A 4,599-nucleotide genomic window follows, 5' to 3' on the forward strand; every position below is an offset into this window, starting at 1 on the left:
GTCGTGTGATGTTGCCATAGTGATCGTGTTGATGTTGTCCCATTTAGGATCATGTGTGTTTGTCCATAGTGATCGTGTGGGATTTGTCCCCTTAGTGATCGTGTGAGTTGTCCCATTAAGTGAGTCATGAATGTGTCCCAAGTTGTATCGTGTGTGATGTTGTCCCCATAGTGATCATGTATTTGTCCATAGTCCCATATGTGATTCGTGTGATGTGGTTTCCCATATGTGTATCGTTGTGATGTTGTCCCTATGAGTAGGATGTTTGTCGTACAGGATGTTAATGTTGTCCACAGTTGACCGTGTGGATGTCTGTCCCACAGTGATCGTGAGGTTGGTCCACATCAATGAGTTTCCGCATCGTGTGATGTTGTCCCACAGTGAATCGTGTGTGATGTTTCCCATAGATACGTGGAGAGGTTGGTCCCATAGTGTCGAGTTGTCCCCCCCCCATAGTGATCGGGGGTTGTCCACAGTCGTGTAGTGTCAATATCGTTGGATGTTGTCCCATAGTGATGTGTGATGTTGTCCATATTGTGATGTTGTACCATGTGATGTTGTTGTCCCCCTGTATCAGTGATTTCCCGACGTGTGTTGTTGTTCCCACAGTGACATGAGATGTTGTCCATATTGATCAGTAGTGTTGTCCCCATAGTGATCATGCTGATTTTTTCCCATATGTGATCTGATGACTGTTGTCCCATATCATGTGATGTTGTCCATAGTTGACTCGTGTGATGTTTGTCCCCATAGTGATCGTGTGATTGTCCCACAGTGATCTGAGATGTTCCCATATTGATCAGGTGATGTGTTCCCCATATGTGATCATGTGATGTTGTCCCATAGTGACGTGGCTGTTTCCATGTGGACAGTGTTCCCATATGTGACATGGATGTTTGTCCCCATAGAGTGATATGGATTTTGCCCATAGGTGACGAGATGTGATGTTTGGTCCCAGTATCGGGGTGTATGTTGTGCCGGACTCGTGTATGTGTGTTTCCCCATAGTGATCGGATCGTGATGTGTTGTAGATACACCATTGATCGTTGTATGTTTTCGTCATGTGGATCATAGTGATGTGACCCATGATTGATCCATGACGTGAGATTGTGCTCCCCTGTTATGTGATGTCATGTGGAGTGTTGCCCATATGATCACGTGATGTTGTCCCATAGTGATCAATTTGCTATTGTGCCATTAGTGTCGGTTCCATTAGGTGATCGTGTGATGTTGTCCCACAGTGATCGTGCTGATTGGTTGTCCCACGTGTGTATAGTGTGATGTGTTCTCCACAGGATCGTGTGATGTGTCCCACAGATGATCGTTGTGATGTTTGTCCCACATGTGACTCATGAGATGTTGTCCCCATATTGATGCATGTGCTTGTCCATAGTGACTGGAGTCCATAGATCTGATGTCCTAGTGTGTAGTGTTTGTCCCATAGTGATAGTTGTGATGTTGTTCCATAGTGATGTGTTATGTTGTCATAGTGATCGTGTGACGGTTTGTCCTCATACGTTAGCTGTCCACTGGTAGGTGATGTTGTCCCACAGTGATGTGGTGATGTTGTCATCCACTAGTGTGTCGTGTGAGTGTTGTCCACTTGGAGTTTGATTTCCTGACATTTGAGCATGAGATGTTTCCTATTGATCATGTGATTGGTTGGTGCTGCCCATTGTGATCATGTTGCATTGCTTTTTTGTCCCATAGTGGTCGTGATGTTCCCATAGTGATCGTGTGATGGTTGTCCCATATCGTTGAGTTTGTCCCACGTGATTGTGATGTTGCCCACAGTGATCGTGGGTATTGTGTCCCACAGGTGATCATAGTGTGCCAGACGGTGTTGTCCCCAGTTATGGTGATATGTGTAATGTTTTCTCCACTAGGTTGATGTGTTATGGTATGTGTTGTCCCATGGATCATGTGATGTTGTCCATAGTGATCGTGTGATTGTTGTCCCATATGATCGTGTTGATTGTCCACTATGCTGAAGTTGTCCTATTGAGCGTATGTTTCCCTATTATGTGATGTTGTCCCATAGTGATCGTTTGATGATTTGTCCCACTAGTGATCATGTATGTCCCATAGTGTCCTAGCCATTTGTAATGTGAATCATGTGATGTTGGTCCCATAGTGGCATTTTTGTGATGTTGACACATATGTGATCGTGTGATGTTGTCCCATATGGATCATGTGATGTTGTCCCCATAGTGATCATGTAGATGTTGCCCATAGTGATCAGTGGATGTGTCATATGTGTCATGGATCGTGTCGTTGTCCATAATGTGATTGCGGACTGTGATGTTGTCCCTATGTGATCGTATGTGTTGTGTTGATGTTGTCCCCATAGTGATAGTGTTGTGATGTGTCCCATCAGTGATCGTGGGACGATGTTGTCCCATAGTGATCAATGATGTGTCCCCATAGTGACATGGATTTTGTCCCATAGTGACATGTGATGTTGTCCATAGTGATCACGTGTGTGTTGTCCCATACGTGATCATGTGATGTTGTTCCCATAGTGATCGTGTGATGTTGTCCCACAGTGATTGTGTGATGTTGTCCCAGCATATGTGATCGGAGGTGTGTCTCAACATGTGACATGGATGTGTTGTCCCCATAGTGATCATTGTTGATGTTGTCCCCATAGTGATCATGTGATTGTTGTCCCATATATGTGATTGCCTAGTGATAGTGTGATGGTGTTGTCCCATAGGTGATCGGTGATTGTGTCCCACAGTGATCGTGTGATGTTGTCCCACAGTTGATCGGGTGATGTTGTCCACAGTGATCAGTGATGATGTTGTCCCCTATGATCGTTGTGATGTTGTCTCCACAGTGATGTGTGTGTGGTCACAGTGTATCATGAGATGTGTCCAGATGATCAGGTGATGTCCCCATAGTGATCATGTGATGTTGTCCCATGATGTGATGTCAGTTGATGTTATTGTCCAAGTAGTATGTGTGTTGTCCCATAGAGTGTATGTTGTGAGTTGTGCCATAGTGCTCTGTGATGTTGTCCCACATGTGATGTCCATGAGATGTTTGTCCCAGATATGACATGTGATGTTGTGTTCCCATAGTGATAGGTGATGTTTCCATAGTGATCGTGTGATGTTGTCCCATTGAGTGATCAGTGTGATGTTGTCCCCATAGTGTCATGAGATTGTTTGTTCCCCATAGTGGATCATGTGATGTTTGTCCCATAGTGATCGGATGTTGAGATCGTGTGATGTTGTACCATAGTGATCGGGATCGTGTGTGATGTTGTCCCACAGTGATCGTGTGATGTTGTCCCCAATAGTGATCGTGTGATGTTGTCCTAGTGATCGTTGAGATTGTGAGCCCCATAGTGATCATGGTGATGTTGTCCCATATGAATGTGATGGTGTCCATAGTGATCATGTGATGTGGTCCCATAGTGATCAGTGATGTTGTCCCATAGTGATCATGGTGGTCCCTAGGACTGTGTGATGTTGTCCCAAGTGATCGTGTGAGTTGTCCCACAGTGATCGTGTGATGTTGTCCACACAGTGATCGTGTGATGTTGTTCCCACAGTGATCGTGTGATGAGTGTCCCCAGTGATCATGAGAGTTGTCCCCATAGTGATCATGTGATGTTGTCCCATATGATCATGTGATGTTGTCCCATATCATGTGATGTTGTCCCATAGTGATCGTGTTGATGTTGCCCATAGTGATCGTGTGATGTTGTCCCACAGTGATCGTGTGATGTGTCCCACAGTGATCGTGGAGTATAACAGAATAGCGGTGATGTTGTCCCACAGTGATCGTGATGGATGTCCCATGTGATCATGTGATGTGCCCATAGTGATATGTGTGTTGTCCCATAGTGATCTGTGTGATGTTGTCCATAGTGATCGTGTGATGTTGTCCATAGTGATCATGTGAGTTGTCCCATAGTGATCATGTGATGTTGTCCCATAGTGATCATGTGGATGGGTCCCTAGTGATCAGTGTGATGGGAGAGAAGGCAGCCATTTTGTCTAGAAACACGTTGTTGTGATAAATGTTGCGATTCAGTGCAAAAATGATGTTAGACCTTAAAATTGTCCCAAACCAATTTGACCCTAAAACAGCGTCATGTACGTCATCTCCAGGTTTTATCGGCTTTAAAGCCGTTGGATGGAAACCTCACTTCACCAGATTTATTCTCAGGAGTTTTTTTTTTTACCAAACTTGAGATATTGGATGAGTGGACGGAGAACACGGGAGCCTGCTCGGCATGAACTCACTATGGCGTTGCCGTTAGCAGGCGGCCGGCCTCCAGGTACTTGCGGTTCAGGGAGACGCCGGCTGTTCTCCCCTCTGTTTCCCCTTGCCCTTTTTCATTATGATACCCTTTCCCCGTTTGTTGCCCGTACTCTTCCCGGAGGAGACCTGTTGCCTAATCATGTGATGTTGTCCCATAGTGATCATGTGATGTTGTCCCATAGTGATCGTGTGATGGGAGAAGGCAGCCATTTTGTCTAGAAACACGTTGTTGTTGATAAATGTTGCGATTCAGTGCAAAAATGATTGTTATGACCTTAAATTGTCCCAAACCAATTTGACCCTAAAACAGCGTCATGTGACGTC

The 4,599-nt window shown here is 45.1% G+C and overlaps 1 protein-coding gene across 1 annotated transcript in view; it reads right to left on the minus strand.

The window, feature by feature from the left end:
• LOC116702994 (E3 ubiquitin-protein ligase CHIP) overlaps positions 1 to 4,599 on the minus strand; it is a 21,910-nt gene that overhangs the window by 15,170 nt on the left and 2,141 nt on the right. The window lies entirely within an intron of this gene.

Source organism: Etheostoma spectabile, chromosome 15 (genome assembly GCF_008692095.1).
Source record: "Etheostoma spectabile isolate EspeVRDwgs_2016 chromosome 15, UIUC_Espe_1.0, whole genome shotgun sequence".
NCBI classification, from domain to species: domain Eukaryota; kingdom Metazoa; phylum Chordata; class Actinopteri; order Perciformes; family Percidae; genus Etheostoma; species Etheostoma spectabile.